Source organism: Odocoileus virginianus, chromosome 6, assembly GCF_023699985.2.
Source record: "Odocoileus virginianus isolate 20LAN1187 ecotype Illinois chromosome 6, Ovbor_1.2, whole genome shotgun sequence".
NCBI classification, from domain to species: Eukaryota; Metazoa; Chordata; class Mammalia; order Artiodactyla; family Cervidae; genus Odocoileus; species Odocoileus virginianus.
This window is the reverse complement of record NC_069679.1, coordinates 38,997,705-39,015,574: the sequence shown is the minus strand read 5'-3', so window position 1 is coordinate 39,015,574 and position 17,870 is coordinate 38,997,705. Positions and strand designations below refer to the sequence as shown.

Genomic DNA, 17,870 nt, shown 5'->3' with positions numbered 1-17,870 from the left:
ACAGAGGTGTTCCTTGAACTTGAAGAACTTACGGTCTGGCCTGGGTGACAGACGGGTAAAGGAACAATTATAAAACTGCCGTACACACAGAACGGACCGAGAAGGAAGCTGGGGTGGAATTTCAAATGATGGAAAAGAACTGCTCAAGAGGAGAAGAAAAGATGCTCAAGAGAAGACGCTTAAAAGAACGTTCCAGCAAGGGAAGGAGAGCCTATACCAGGCCAGCTTAACCTAGAGTTCCCACTTGTCTGAGTCTCTCACAGGAAGCACCTTGCCCAGGACCCAACTTAATGTAGAGGGCTGCAGAGATGTTTTTGTTCTCATTTATTTTAAAACTAAAAGCAAAAAAGATATATAACAACGAATCTAGCCTGGATTATATCAGCTTTATACCAACAAAGTCATAAAATACAATGTTTAATTTTTTAATGGAATAAGAGGCACATAAAGGCAAAAATGCCTAGGGTCTCAAAAGTCACAATGTGCTAAGTCGTCAGCCCTGGCTTATGCAAAGATACAAGTGCGGAATAAGGTCCGGAACAGCAAATGATGATACCTAAAGCACTCTGACCCCATACCCTGCAAAAGACACTTTTCTAAGAGCCTACTATTAACCTACTACTAACTTTACTCTTCACAATCCAATGATGTAGGTACAATTACCATCTCCATTATAGAGAAATCAAGGCAGAATAGGATAAGCTCCCCAAAGTCATGCAGATAATACACTCACACAGTCATCCAGAAAACCAGGGCACCTCTCCAGGCCCTGTAACTCTAGAGTCCCCACACTTAAGCTTTATGTGGACACACCTCAAATTATTCAGTTATCTGTGATGAAGAGTCTACTTTCTTTCCTTCCAGTCAGCCACAGGGCAGTACTTTTGTTAAAAAAAAAAAAAAAAAAGAGAGAGAAAAAAACCAAAAACAATAAAAAACAAATTCCTGAAAAAAATATGAAACATAAAAAAGACAAGCTTTTTTTTTTTTTAACATAAATTAACCCATTTATTATAGGCCAGCAACATTATCAAATGGTGGTGCTTCTACTGGTCCTTCAATTCCTTCAGTCTTCTGATGGTAAACTTTACTGTGACAGCAGAAGTGATGTGTAGGTCCAGGCACCACCAGCTATCATTTTCACGCAGGAACCACAGTGCCAAATGCCCACAGCTCGTCTCTTCATCTTGGTTTTGCCACAGAAGGAGCAGGGATACAAGGCGTGCTGGCTGATTTCAATTTTCTTCACCATTTTCCCGAGTGAGGCACCATAATGGGTCCCGTACTTGCCCGTGATTCCGACCTTCTTGGTGCATTTCGCCATGTTAATGCAACCTAGATCTGAGTCGAAGAGCAAGATAAGCTTTTATAAAAAAAAGAAAGAAAGACTAGCCTGGGGACTTCCCTGGCAGTCCCATGGTTAAGACTCTGCACTGCCAATGCAGGGGGCACAGGTTTGATTCCTGGTCAGGGAACTAAGATCTCACATGCCATACAGCATGGCATAGCCAAAAAACATTAAAAATAAATGAGTGAATAAATTAAAAGGCTTAAAAAAGATAAGGCTAATTTAGAAAAGATTGAGTTCAAGAGACATAAAATTGTTTCAGCAGTTGTACTTTGATGTTGCAGTTGTGTCAAATTTCTATAAAAGTTGCTCATGCTTTCCCTCACTGTATATGTTTACCTAATCTCAAAAATTTGCAGACTAGCAAGAGTCTGTGTATCACAGGTGAAGAGCACTGTTCTGGGGATCCTGTCAGTAGAAAGAGCTACAATCTCTCTCTCAGTAGGGGAGCGGAAAGAAGGCACAACAAGGAGGATGCCACCTCCCCAAAATTATGGTGAAAGGACTTGAGAAGGGGGAAGAATGGGACTCCAGAGTCGATCAGGTCCAGACCTTTGTCAACCAACCCGAGGATACACTTTATACCAAGCACCCACGTGTGACAGGCAGAGTGGGGCCATGTTGTCTGAGCCTCCTGCTGATTAAAGCCTCAAGCTTTTAGACTTTTGGTTCATGGTCAAATGAGGTAATACATATATGCCATCACTGAGGCATACTCATAAGATCACAATAGATGTTCAAGTACAAATTTTAAATTGGGCCCCATTAACAATCCACACTCCCTATGGTACTCTATGATTTGGTATTTTTAATTTAATCTCTTATTTGTCTTATGGATCATACAACCGTGTTGCATTATACAATTCTGCATCAAAACCTAAAACTTTATTAATTGTAAAATTTATTAATTGTTATATACCTCAATTTTTTGTTTCCTTTCTATATTGAGTTTTACATCATAAGTATATGACCATATGACCTTTCAATTCTACCCCTGGGCATCTATCTGGAGAAAAACATGGTCTGAAAGGATACAGGCACCCCTGTGTTCACTGAAGCACTGTTTATAATAGCCAGGACATGCAAGCAAACTAAATGTCCATCAACAGAGGAACGGATAAAGAATATGTGGTACATATATACCATGGAATATTACTCAGCCATCAAAAAGAATGAAATAATGTCATTTACAGTAACAAGGCTGGACCTAGAGAGTGTCATACTAAGTGAAGTAAGTCAGACAGAGAAGGAGAAATATCATATGACATCCCTTATATGTGGAATCTAAAAAGAAATGATACAAATGAACTTACTTACAAAACAGAAAGAGACTCACAGACTTAGAAAATGAACTCATGATTGCCAGTGGGGAAATGATGAAGGGAAGGGATAGTTAGGGAGTTTGGGGTCAACATATACACATTGCTATATTTAAAATGGATAGCAATGTCCTACTGTGTAGCACAGCAAACTGCTCAATGTTACGTGGTAGCCTGGATGGGAGCGGAATTTGGGGAGAGAATGGATACATGTATATGTATGGCTGAATCCCTTTGTAGTCCACCTGAAACTATCACAACATTGTTAATCAGTTATACTCCAAAATAAAAAGTTCTTTTTAAAAAAAAATATATTGCTGAAAAAGTAGAAGAAAGTAGGATGTTGTTAGCACAATAATGTTTTAAATATCCCAGGAAATAACAGATCAATAAGCAAGCTGTTTATAGTAAATTCTATTTCCTTATCTCTAAAATTAAAATGACCAATTAGATGTAAAAGTCCTTGAAAATATTAAACTGTTGTATTTAAGCTACTGGTTATTGGTAGTTTAAAAAACAAGACAAAAGGCCCTGAAATGGAGTCACTTAGGCTAAACCCCATGTCATCAAACCAAGAACTAACTTAATTACAATTTTGGCCCTCCCAGAAACAGAATCTTAAACCAGCCAATCCGGAATTGCTTAACCAGCAAGTGTTAGGTAATCTGACTGATAGACACCCACTATCCCCTAAAGGAAAGTAACCTTGCAATAAACAACCCACTTTTCCCCTAGTATAACTTCCTCGTTCCTGCTCCACTCTGCCTATCGAAGACTGTCATTTTACACAGTTTCTCACTCCTCAAAGTGCCTTTCTACCTGCTTGACTGAATGTTGCCTGATTCTAACCAATTTTTGCTCAAATCAACTCAAGTGTTTAAAACATCTCAGTTTATCTTTAGAAGAGGAAACCGAGGAGACCTCCAAGATTCCCAGAAGCAGCAAACAACCAAGCTTAGGCACCCGAGAGCTGCCTGAGCTCGCTGCTTTCTCTCTATCTCTGGAGGTGTGGGTAGGTCCCTCTTAGAACCTAGCTCAAAAGTTTTTACATTATGAGCTTTCAGACTTTATTTAAGGATTTTTTTTTTCAGACTGGGTCCATAAATTGGCTGGAGTCAGACTGAGTCTGACTTAAACCAGACAGTATCTGGGGTCAGATTGGGCTGAACTTGAAACCAGATGGGGTCCAGGAGCCGACTGGGTCTCATTTTAAGCTGGCCTAGGTTCAGTGTGAATAAAATTCTGTTTTAAGGTTGAACAGGAAGATTAATCTTATCAAAGATAATCCTAGATTACAGTGACCACAATGGAGAACTTTTAACCTAGATAAGCTTATCCATTTGGGAGGTGCCCTAGAGAATGGCAACCCACTCCAGTATTCTTGCCTAGAGAATCCCATGGACAGAGGAGCCTGGCAGGCTACAGTCCATGGGGTCACAAGAGTCGGACATGACTCAGCGACTAAACCACCACAAAGCTTATCCATTTAGGAGGTGCCCTAGAGGGTCTCAGTCAAGCACTAACCATAAAGAATAGAGGGAAAATTATTTTTCCTCCTCTACAGCATCTGGTGACCAGGCTGAGACTCACGGCGACACCCACTCTCTCCACACTTGCAGATGGGATCCTGGGAAAACCAGCAGAAGCTGGCAAAAGATGAGAACTCAAACCAAATTCAGTTATCCCAGATTTCTATCTGCAGGGCCTCATTGAGAAAAGATGGTAAAGTTTTATGCTGTCCCTTTCTGTCCAAATTCAGATTGGCAGGCAAAATATATAAGAATCAGATCTTCAAATTATGACTCATGACCATGCTTTTGGGTACCCATTGGTTGTTGGTCTGTTCTCTTCTTGGGACAACTTTGCCCTTGTATGTCTCATTTTGTGTCTGAGAACTTAGAGAAGACCTAAAAATACAGCCAGACACAGAGATGCATTGCAGTCTATTTGTGGCTAGGGTTCTACCAACTGTGGCCAGCTCTCAGAGGATTTACTAAATCTCTTTTCTTTTTATTGGGTTATCTTTAGGAATGGCTATCACTCTTGAGAAAGTATCTTTTGCACCCTATTTGAGGATACCTCTCATGTTCATGAAGCTGTTCTATACTTCCAGGAGTACTTACTATTTGTCTTGGCTCAAATCTGACAAAGATAATCAAAAGGATTTTTTAAAAGTAGCCCTAGGGTCAAAAGTTAGCCAGATTGGTAGCTGATATTCAGAGCCTGAAAGGAACTTTTTTTAGACCTTCTCCCTTAACCTAAAGTGAAGTTATGTACCCAGAGGGAAACAAAAACATTCTGAAGCCTTTTTGTGGGAAGATCTACCAAAACATTTCAAAGAAATACAGCTCTAAATCTAGAATATAGGACTCTTTTGATTTCCCTCTTAGCTGAAGATCTTCTCTCTCATATAAAGAAGCAAACTGAAGATGATGTAGTTGAACGAACGGGTTGGCATCTTGGTATTATTCAGGTTGCAATGCAATTTTTTCTGAGGAATTAAACATAACTGTTCAGTTCAGTTCAGTCACTCAGTCATGTCTGACTCTTTGCAACCCCAGGAATTGCAGCACGCCAGGCCTCCCTGTCCATCACCAACTCCCAGAGTTTACTCAAACTCATGTCCATCGAGTCGGTGATGCCATCCAGTCATCTCATCCTCTGTCGTTCCCTTCTCCTCCTGCCTCCAATCCCTCCCAGCATCAGGGTCTTTTCCCATGAGTCAACTCTTCACATGAGGTGGCCAAAGTATTGGAATTTCAGCTTCAGCATCAGTCCTTCCAATGAACACCCAGGACTGATCTCCTTTAGGATGGACTGGTTGGATCTCCTTGCAGTCCAAGGGACTCTCAAGAGTCTTCTCCAACACCACAGTTCAAAAGCATCAATTTTTTGGCGCTCAGCTAAACATAACTGTATTGTCCTACAAATCTTTTCAAGAATAGAAATGCAATGCTAGAAACAACTCAAAGCCCACCTATCCTTTTAACCAATCTCAGATCCTCTCCTATCATGTCAAAAGGCTTGTAGATATTGTAAAATACCTGTGCTTAGGGAACAAAAGTCCTTCTTGGTGGGACTTGCATTCTTCGTCTATGCATTTTAAGATATAAATGTTCTCCCTGGTATTCTTCAAGAATCAAGGTAATTCTTATCAGAGAGAGAAAAAGAAAAGGAAAAGGCTATTTTGAAAACTTGGCCTATGAAAAACCTTAAAATTTCCTCTACAAACATTAGCAAAAAGTTTACACCATCGAAGCAGATAACCTTAACATATCATACACACTTTGGATGCAAATGTTCTTTTGTAAGTTTCCCAGGTGGCTCAGTGGTAAAGAATCCACCTGCCAATGCAGGAGACGTGGGTTCAACCCCTGGGTAGGGAAGATCCCCTGGAGGAGGAAATGGTAACCCACTCCAGTATTCTTGCCTGGCAAGTCCCATGGACAGAGGAGCCTGGCTGGCTATAGTCCATAGGGTTGCAAAGAGTCAGACACGACCAAGCATGCAGATATGTTCTTTTATAACCTAGTGAGTCTGCAGTAAGCATACATTTTTGTGGCTAAAATTAATAGCTAGGACTGGAAGCAACATAGATGTCCATTGAAAGATGAATAGATATAGAAGTTGGGGTACATATACACAATTGAATACTACTCAGCTATAAAAAGGAATGCATTTGAGTTGGTTCTAATGAGGTGGATGAACCTAGAGCCTATTACACAAAGATAAGTAAGTCAGAAAGAGAAAGACAAATATCATATATTAATGTATATACATGGAATCTAGAAAGATGGTACTGATGAACCCACCCATAGGGCAGCAATGGAGATGCAGACATAGAGAACAGACTTTTGGACATAGTCGGGGAGAGAGTAGGTGGGATGATTTGAGAGAATAGCACTAAAACATATACATTACCATATGTAAAGTAGATAGTCAGTGGGAATTTGCTCTATGACACACAGAACTCAAAGCCAGTGCTCTGTGACAACCTAGAGGAGTGGGATGGGAAGGGAGGCAGGAGGGAGGTTTAAGGCAGGGGGGACATATGTATACCTATGGCTGATTCATGGTGATGTATGGCAGAAATCATCAAAATATTGTAAAGTAATTATCCTCTAATTAAAAATAGAATTAAAAATTTTTTAAAAGCTATAAAATCTGTTTACATCTGCTTGTATGTTTATGTATGTCTGTATATGTTAAAAATGTGATTTTTTTCACTTCCAACAGTATTACCAAAATTTATTTGTAAACAGCTCTGCTTAATTGCAGAGAAGGCAACGGCAGCCCACTCCAGTACTCTTGCCTGGAAAATCCCATGGACAGAAGAGCCTGGTAGGCTGCAGTTCACGGGGTTGTGAAGAGTCAGACACCACTGAGTGACTTCACTTTCACTTTTCACTTTCATGCATTGGAGAAGGAAATGGCAACCCACTCCAGTGTTCTTGCCTGGAGAATCCCAGGGACGGGAGAGCCAGGTGGGCTGCCATCTATGGGGTCCCTCAGAGTCGGATATGACTGAAGTGACTTAGCAGCAGCAGCTGCTTAATTGACTTAAAGATAAATAAGTGTTTGTGTAAATAAAAAACACTTTCAGAAGTATAGAAACTAATCCAAATGTTTTTCAAGTTCACATGATCTAGGATGTGTGTGTGCATGCATGCTTAGTCATGTCCAACTCTGCGACCCTATGGTCTGTAGCTGGCCAGGCTCCTCTGTTTATGGGATCTTCTAGGAAGAATGCTACACAGGGTTGCCATTTCCTCCTCCAGAGTATCCTCCTGATCCAGGGATTAAATGTGTGTCCTGCATTGGCAGGTGGATTCTTTACCACCAAACCATGTGGGAAGCCCATGATCTAGGATAATCATCAGTAAATAAAAGCTAGTTTAGGTTTGCTGGTTTAATTTAAAAAGACACAGCACAGAGATAGCAGCAGTAAATGTAATACTTTTATTCCTTCAGTTCAGTTTAGTTCAGTCACTCAGTCGTGTCCAACTCTTTGCGACCTCATGAACTGCAGCACGCCAGTCCTCCCTGTCCATCACCAACTCCCGGAACCTATCCAAACTCATGTCCACCTCATCTTCTGTTGTCCCCTTCTCCTCCTACCCCCAACCCCTCCCAGCATCAGGGTCTTTTCAAATGAGTCAACTCTTCACATGAGGTGGCCAAAGTATTGGAATTTTAGCTTTAGCATCAGTCCTTCCAGTGAACACCCAGGACTGATCTCCTTTAGGATGGACTGGTTGGATCTCCCTGCAGTCTGAGGGACTCTTAAGAGTCTTCTCCAACACCACAGTTCAAAAGCATCAATTCTTCCTTACTAAAGGTCAAAACAGCTTATGCTATCTCTATTACAGAATCTGTCAATAAGAAAAATAACTTATGATGATGGTTAGCTGTTTAAAGCCTTGCGAAATATTCATGAGTAATCTAAGCATACTTATTAAGAACAAGTAAATTAAACAGATGTAAGAGAAAACTTTACAAATCAACTTTTAAATAACAGCTATGTTGACAGATGAATGGATAAAGAAGTTGTGGTACATATATATAATGGAGTATTACTCAGCCATAAGAAGGAATGAATTAGAGTCAGTTGTAGTGAGGTGGATGAACTTAGAGGCTGTTATACAGAGTGAAGTAAATCAGAAAGAGAAGAACAAATATCATATATTAATACACATATATGGAATCTAGAAAAAAATAGTACTGATGAACCTATTTACAGAGAAGAAATGCAGACATAGAGAACAGTCTGGTGGACATAGCAGTGGAAGGACAGTGTAGGAGAAATTGAGAAAGTAGCATGACATATATACAGGATCATTTCCCACTAGAGATAACTAGTGGGAAACCGCTATATAACACAAGAAGCTCATCCTAGAGCTCTGTGATGACCTAGAGGGCTGGGATGGGGGTAGAAAGGAGGCTCAAGAGGGAGGGCATATAGATAATTATGACTGATACACATTAATGTATGGCAGAGACCACCACAACACTGTAAAGCAATTATCTTCAAATTAAAAAAAATTATGTTTCATAGCATGTCTACTTGAAAATACTTTCCAAAACTTTTCTGAGAACTTGAAACTTCAAAGTTATATTGAGGTAAGTAAAATTACAGATATTCACTCAATATCTAGATCATTTTCAAATAAGATAAAAGACTGAAACATCAATTACTGAACACAGGTTTATTTATTTTCACTTTCTTTTTACAGAGGAATCAAAGACATTTGGGTCTGTTAGTAAACATGTTTTGGGCTACAATGGAAAATTTACTACTAGGAAGAATATGCTTCTAGAAATTATGAAATGTATTATAAATTTGCCAATCTATAGAATTCTAATTTAACAGACAATCCATAATTGCTTAGTTTATATTTTTCATTAAGAACAAAGAATTCTAAGGATTAACAATTCTAACCAATATATGCAATTAAAACTTACTAGAAATAATAAGGGTGAAAGGAAACAACATACAGACAAGTAGGTAAGGAAAGTAAAAAGATTACTTGTTCCAGAATGAGAAAGAAGAAAAACACATAAGGTAAAATCTGAATGGATATAAAAATGTTGTGGAAGGTTTGTAGAAAAAGAACCGTGGGAAAGGAATTTTATGTGCAGTCAAGCTAAAATTAGAATGAATTTGTTTTTAAATAATACATTTTAATATCAAATGTACACTGATACCAAATTATAATTTTGTTTTCTGTTAACACAAAGCTTTATTGAACCATTGGTCTGCTCTTGATAAGAGATTGATAAGAGCTCTTCATTAAAGCCTGGTCTAGCCCACCAGGCTCTGTCCATGGGATTTTCCAGGCAAGAATACTGGAGCAGGTTTCCTACTCCAGGAGATCTTCCCAACCCAGTGATTGAACCTGCGTCTCCTGCATTGGCAGGCAGATTCTTTACCACTGCACTACCAGGGAAGCCCATTGTTTACATATATCAGGCCATAGCAAGGAGGAGTAATCCAACCTTCAAACGACTGCTAGATTTGCCATGATGCTGGGGATGCTTTAGTTTGGCGCATCACAAAGTTTTCCCTATTTTCCGACGTCTCAGTTTCTCTGGAACAAATTGAGCCCCCTCTCTATTGTGTCAGACTTTTTATCCAGGGTAGTCCATTTCCCTGCCGCTGATTAACAAGCAGAAACCCAAGGAAACTTCCATCTAGGCTCCATACAAAAAAGGGGCACAGGCAAGGATGACTAGAATAAAACCACCTATGCAGTCTACAGACCCTTAAGTTTTACTGACCTCTGTGGCTATAACTTTTTCAGTCCTAGGCCAGAGAACAAATGGAAATTACTAAGAGGCATTCATGATCCAAAATCAGCTTCCTGTGGCAGATACCTACTGCTCTAAGAGTAAGTGCAAATGAAGCTATGATCAGGAATCTCTCCTTAACTCTGGAAAATACTATATAATCTGCTGCTAAAGCAATACCTGCCCCCAAATGATCCATCGATTCTCTGGCCATTGTTCCTGATAATAGCATAGCCCTAGATCATCTTTTAGCAAAGCGAAGAGGTGTTTGTGCGTGGCCAACACCACTTACTGTACTTGGATTGACACTTCCAGGCAAGCCGAGACTCAGTTACACAAGATCACTGAACAATCTGGTTGGCTTAAGTGACTGTTGAAATGGGGTCTTTCTTTCACTTGATTCTCACTGATTTCGGTCGTGGGGACTACGGCTCCAAAGTACACTCCAGACAATGGGAATTATCCTGCTTATAATAATCATAGTAGTCTGCCTGGTATGCTGTATTCTCTTAAAAGATTTAAATGCATACTCACAGCCGCTAACTACCAAGCAAATGACTACACTCCCTTAGAGTGTAAGAAAAGGAACGAAGAGAGGAGTTGATTTAAAGAATATGAACCCAAAATGGTGACCATCCCACAGAGAGGATCAGCAGAAACACTGAAAACCTCAGGGCAGTAGCTGGGTGTAGTGCTAGTACCTTAAATTTTGTTCACATCTCTCAGTTATACCGAGAGTCTGATCAAAAGGGGGGAATTTTTCAAAAAAGATAACAAGCCCCAAATGGAATCATTTACGGCAAATCCTCTGTCACCAAACCAAGCAGTTTCAACTCTCGCAGAAATGGAATCTTAGATCAGTCAGGAATCACATGATCAGCACTAGTTAGGTAATCTGACATACAGACCCCTGCCATTCTCTGAAGGAAAGTGACTTTGCAATAACCAACACGCTTTTTTGTCTAGTATAATTTCCTTGTTCCCACTCCATCTGGCTATAAGAGTCTTTGATTTTGTACAATTCCTTAGAGCTCCTTTATATCTGCTAGATTGAATACTGCCTGATTCAAATTGATTCCTGTGCAAATAAACTCAATCTCAGTATGCCCCAGTTTTTCTTGAGACAATGGTATTCTCTTTGGAAATCCAGGCTTTCAAACCAAGGTTTGTGTAAAACAAGATGCACCTTTATTTCCTGGTACAGAATTACAATAACTGCCTCAGATCACTTGCTGCCTGCTGTGTTACTCTCCATCGGGGTGTGGTGTGGTGGTCATGACCTTACATTGAAAGGAACGTCTGATCTTAATTCCACCATGTTTTCATTCATCTACTTCCCTTCCATCAGAAATTTCACCCAGATGGGATGGTTCCATATAGTGATGGGGTGGGGAAGCAAATCTTGCTTTTTTTTCCATTGAAGGAAAACATGACTGTCTGGGATTTGGGGGTTTAGAATTTCTTGTTAATGGCAAAATCTGGAACGTTGTTGTAACTCAGGCAGTAGATGGTCATTGTCCTGAAGGAGAAAGGGCAGTCCGGAGTAGAGACACATTGCTCATAGGCATCAATGCCATGCCAGCCTCCACCCAGAAATGGACCAACACAACCACTCCATAAGGGCCAGTACGGTACCCCTGTGGAGCAGGTGGACCTGCCTCTGGGGGGTGGAACAGTAGCACCCCCTAAGAAGTGACGAGTCACACATGTTCTCATCCTATCATCATAGAAGGCATAGAACTGCCCAGGACGTTTGGGGACCTGTTATGTCAACTTCAGAGTACTCATCTAAGTGTGGCACTGTGCTTCAGCTTATCTAATTCTCATGACAACCTAGTGAGATCAGTACTGTTGGTTTACAGACAGAGAAATGGAGGCATGGAAATAGCAAGTAACTTTCTGCGAATGACACAGCTAGTCACTGGCAATGCTGGGGTTTGAATATGGATGCATAGATAAATGTTTAATGTAATGTATTATATTGATATGACTCCTATTCTTCCATGCAGATACTTCACCTAGCTCTTGGGAGGGCCCTCTTTTTCAAGATTATCACCAGAACTTCAGATACAAGAGACAGGCACATTGTCTGATGCTAATCAGCAGCACTAGAAACAACAGTTGTAAAGAGCATGTACACAGTAAACATTTGTCATTATTGTACGTATTTCTCCAAATTGCCTGAAACTAGTATTTTACCAGACCCATATTACAGATGAGCACACAGTGGTTTTAAGAGGTTAGGTAGTTGCCACAGCCACACAATAGATTTGGCCTAGATCAGAGATTCAAATCTGCTGTTTCTATTTCTTTTCTGTTTTCCAACCACTATTCTGAGTTTTCATAAGCTGTTCCTCTAGGCTTCTCAGGTGATGCTAGTGGTAAAGAACCTGCCTGCCAAAGCAAGAGACAAAAGAGACATAAGTTTGATCCCTGGGTCAGGAAGACCCCCTGGAGGAGGACATGGCAATCCCCCCCAGTAGTCTTGCCTAGAGAATCCCCATGGACAGAGGAGCCTGGTGGGCTACAGTCCATGGGGTCGCACAGTGTTGAACATGACTGAAGCAACTTCTCATGCATTCCTCTCTGTGGCTCACACACTCTCTCTTCCTCCTTGTCCTGAACAAATGCAGTTTGTCTAGGTTCCCTCTACCTTCCCCTCTTTGTCACCCCTGAGGCCCGTGATGAAAACTATTTAGTTTAAAACTTAGTTGCAAATCTTAGGGAAAGGAAATACTGTCCTACCGCAGGCAGCCTCCTTCACTGTGAAGGTAGGCAGAACAGCCTCCCAAAAGGCACAACTTTGTAGAAACTGAGCTGAAACCAAGCAACCCAACTCCTAGCACTAATAATTACTGAAATTTGTTGAGAATAACAATAGCTCAGTAAAGCCCAGTGTTTCCCTAAAGGGCAAGTATAATAGGCCTATAACTTCAAACATGTAAGAATAATTTGTTATTCATGTTAATCCCCTCTCCATTGCCAGCCACATCAATCTTTTTCAAAGGGGGACACTGGGAAAAAAAAAAAAAAAACTACTGAAGTCTGAAGGGAAAAGACGGGCACTAAGGTGAGCAGCGGCAGCCAGCAAAGCAACTCAGTGATGCTGCTCGTCACTGCCTGAGACTTGGAGTATTTCATTCAGGTTCACCCTTCACCCCAGGCCCATTTGGCTATAATCTGCCAGTAAGGAAGGGAAGTGGGTTGGGGGGGAAACACCACTATTAAGCCATTCCGCTATTATTATTTTTTTTTTTTTACGAGAATAACGTTTTTCAAGAACTTTTACCATGGAGGTCCAGGCATGATTACTCACCCTGGTTAAAGTTAATGAATTCTTTGCCAATTCTGTTTCAGCTCAGAAACAGCGCCCACTTTAAAACCCGTACACACACCCAGACAGAGACACAGGTTTCCAGGACTTAGTTTTTAAAGTTACAGAAGTATTTCAAGTATAGATGATGTTTAGAAATATTTACTAGCCAACGACAGAGAAGGAAAATGCAACATGGATGCAGGTGACTCTGGAAAAGCAAGAATTCAAGTAAATTGAAGGGAGAGCCTATGGGCTAACATCTTAGAAAAGAAAGAAATGGTGTTAGACATTTCCATGGCCTCCTCTTCCTGCTTCTACTCAAATGATGAATGAAGATTTACAGGAGATGCTTTTTGCTAGCAGTCACAGGTGGGCCACCCCATATCTTCCTGTTCTTGTTTCAAGAACATTAGAGAGAAAGCAAAGATTTTTCTTCTCCACTTTTCTTTGCCTTCATGTGGTACCCGGAAACAGGGACAGCGGTGGTGTCTATCTTTCCCAGATCTTGGCACTTGAGGGAAACCAAGATCCTTTCTAAGTTGATACTAGTCAAAGAACCTAAAGCGTAGGAAGATAATTTAATGTTCACTTTCATAAAACAGGGCAGCTGAGCCTCCTCTCTGCCATCAGCACGGGAGAAGTCATACACCTTTCAGGCTCAGAGAAGGGGAACCCCAGCCACAAGCCCCTATGGGGAGTTCTTGAGCCAGTAACCTCTGCAGTCTATAACTAGGTTGTCTCCTTCAAACTGCCCAGGAAACCACTCGAGAAGGGGTCTTGACCCCACTGTCCACATAGGAGACCGTCTGGGGCCCCAGTTTGTCAGGGGCAGCCCCGAGAGACATAACATTGTGTGCTCTGGGCATAGAGAAGCAGAGCAGGTGCCAACTGCTGTTTAACAAATTATTCTGGATTTGCCAGGCCTGTAGTTTAAAAGCTGCAAATGATTGCTCTTTTTTTTTTTTTTAATCTCTGGGATATGCTTTTTCTCCTTAGTAATTTTTATATCTCCTTCAATTAAAAAATTATATACTTACCATATAATATTTTAGCAACAAAAGTGTGAAACGTAAAAGTAAGTATGCTTAAATTTCTTTCCACTGACACCACACTCCCAACACTGTGAACATTTAGGGATGTACCCTTTCAAAACTTTTTCCAAGCACATATATATCAGTTGGTGCTTCCAGCCTCTGAAACCTGCATAGCTCTGAACTTGCACATTCTATGGCCTGGGCTCCAATATCGGATACATCCTTCACATTCTATCTGCTAATCTTGAGTTAGATTTCCCCACAACACCCACAACCTGGCCTTGAGAGCTTTGCCCCAGCTCTGAGTCATTTTAGCCATTGATCATAGTTAAGCTGTGTCTTCTGCCACCTGAGTGCCTTGATTTGTTTTTAAAGAGTTGTCTGGCCTTCCTCTCATCAGCAGTAGAAGAGAGTTGGCTGTGGTGGTTTCATAAGCCAAAATGCAACCAAGTTGTGAATAAGACCTTCCAGCCTAGAGAGAATGCAAGGTATTTCCTGAATTCTAAGAAAATGTTGCTTATAAGATTTAGTAACAGATATTTGGGGAGAAAATAACAAAATACCACATTAAGCATATTTATGAACTCTGAGATGACTTTACAAAGTATAAGACAAAAAGTGCATTTTTGAATCAAGAAAATATGATACTTTCACTCACTTCACAATCTGAATTGCAATCTCATACCCCAAGCCCCCTTTTTTGGCAGGGTCTATCCCAATATATTATCTAGATATCTGTGACCTTAAAAGATGAATAGTCTCAAATATTGGATGCTTACAGTGAACATGAGTTGGGACTTGAATTAATCTAAATCATCTTGACATTTCACATTGGCAAACCAACTTTGCTATGAAAAGGCTGTCTGGAATGATTTCTCCATTAGGAATCCTGCCTGTGGCCCTTTACAAATAAATCATACCTGTAGGTGATCCTTCTCTTCACGGCTGTGGTGACAGAGAGCACGAGTCTTAGCTGCAAGTCTAGAAGCTGATGAAATAGATAGAATCTAGAAATACAAAGGTTACAGAATGAAGCTGAGAGTGATCTTTCCTGCTTTTAGGACGACGTTCTCAAACGACGTTACGTGATGAGGTAGTAACTGACCTTATGCCAACAGGCACCACACAGCCCTCTTCAGTCTACCCTCACCAAGGCGACCAGTGATTCCTCTCATAAGTAATCAGGCATTCATGTAGTGGGTTGACTGGCCAAAAAGTTTGTTTGGGTTTTTCTGTAAGATGTTATGGGAAAAACCTGAATAAACTTTTTGGCCAAGCCAACACACGGGATGATGAAACAACAAAGCTGGCCTAAAGAATGGGTGTGATTTCAGACATACTAAACGTCACAGCCTCATTCAACTTGCTATGACATCTGAAATTATAGCACTAGAAATTCATTTATTTGCATCTATGAGTCCCTGAGAAGACTAATACCTTAAGTCATTTAACTAACTCACAATACCAATAACCTCAGATATGCAGATGACACAACCCTTATGGCAGAAAGTGAAGAAGAACTAAAGAGCCTCTTGATGAAAGTGAAAGACGAGAGTGGAAAAGTTGGCTTAAAGCTCAACATTCAGAAAACTAAGATCATGGCATCCAGTCCCATCACTTCACCGCAAATAGATGGGGAAACAGTGGAAACAGTGGCTGACTTTATTTTTCTGGCCTCCAAAATCACTGCAGATGGTGATTGCAGCCATGAAATTAAAAGACGCTTGCTCCTTGGAAGGAAAGTTATGACCAACCTAGACAGCATAATAAAAAGCAGAGACATTACTTTGCCAACAAAGGTCCATCTAGTCAAGGCTATGGTTTTTCCAGTGGTCATGTATGGATGTGAGAGTTGGACTGTGAAGAAAGCTGAGCACCAAAAAATTGATGCTTTTGAACTGTGGTGTTGGAGAAGACTCTTGAGAGTCCCTTGGACTGCAAGGAGATCCAACCAGTCCATCCTAAAGGAGATCAGTCCTGGGTGTTCATTGGAAGGACTGATGTTGAAGCTGAAGCTCCATTACTTTGACCACCTGATGTGAAGAACTGACTCATTGGAGAAGACCCTGATGCTGGGAAAGATTGAGGGCAGGAGGAGAAGGGGACGACAGAGGATGAGATGACTGGATGGCATCACCAACTCAATGGACATGAGTTTGAGTAAGCTCCGGGAATTGGTGAAGGACAGGGAGGCCTGGAGTGCTGCAATCTGTGGAGTCGCAAAGAGTCAGACACGACTGAGCGACTGAACTGAACCGAATTAGAAAGCTACCAGGACTTAACAATGAGGAATGAGATATAAAAGAAATGGCGGAAAGGTGAAGATGGATACTTAAAAGGAAGTTAAGTTGTGAAAAAAAAAACTGCAGTCTCTTCCTCATCTTACTTATGGCTTGAACTTTTTTGGAAAAATTTCTTTTTAGCAGTGGAAAACCCTTAGAATAGAAAATGGTTCACTCTGAGGAAGCTGGGACAGAATTAATTCTAAGCAGATTCACAAATTCTTTGGAACTAAAAGGGGAAGCTTTCGTGGATTCTAACCATTCTGACCCCTTATTCAGCATAGCCTTGAATATCTATGATAATGTTAATACATATAGAGAGATTCCAGGTGGGGAACGAGAGCTTACATTGAATCCACCCAAGAGACAACCCCACTTGGTTTCAGCACCCTCCCTGCTGTGTGGCTAATTCCTAACAGAAAATGACAAAACTATTAAAAATTTTAATAAAGTCAGCAATTAAATATTTCAGAGTTACCTCATTACAGCATTTCACTATTTGCGCTGATTATCATGTGGCTGCTTATACAGAAACCCATAAATCTGACTGCATTAGGTTCTCAGGCCTTCATTTGAGATCATTCCTTCTCCCTATGTGGACTTGCCCAGGAAATGAGATTTAATGAGTCACCGTCCTCCATGATAATCACAGGAGAGCTCATTAACTTTTTTGTCAGATTTGTACCTACTATCTGCCCCCAATATGCCTAGGATTTCTTTTGAATTAAATATATTACCAAAAGGGAGAGCTCAAAAGAGTACGTCTGTGCTGAATGCTGCAGACTTGAAACACTATATAAATATTTTTACATATGTTAAAAGGCATTAGAGAGCAGAAGAGGAAAAAAAAAAAAAAACAGAAACACATCCCCTATTGATAGCGTCGCTATTTAGATGACACACATCATTAAAAAGACATAAGGTTAGACATTTACACCTTTAGAAACCCTGCCAAATCTGTTTAAATGCCTGAGCTGAATCAAAGCAAGAAAAGGTTCAAAGGATAGGGGAAAAGAGTGTCATGATTCTTTTAATTTATCAGGTTTGGGGCATCCTCCATTATGAATCCTAGGATACTTCACCAAGGCTTTGAATCTCATGACCTTTGGTTTCCACTGGAAATGACCAAAAGGCTCTCATAGCACTTCATGAGAAGGGATGAAGGCCTATACTGCCCTCAAAGATAGATTAAGTGATTCTTCAGTCCTTCCACAGACCATCTTAGTAATAAGTTTGACTCACCTTGCACTGAAATTGCCCATAACTGAAGTTATGATGTTAATT

The 17,870-nt window shown here is 40.6% G+C and overlaps 1 pseudogene; it reads right to left on the bottom strand.

The window, feature by feature from the left end:
* Positions 1–978: 978 nt before the first annotated feature.
* Positions 979–1,324, bottom strand: LOC110137608 (large ribosomal subunit protein eL43-like; annotated as a pseudogene).
* Between the last annotated feature and the right edge of the window lie 16,546 nt (positions 1,325–17,870).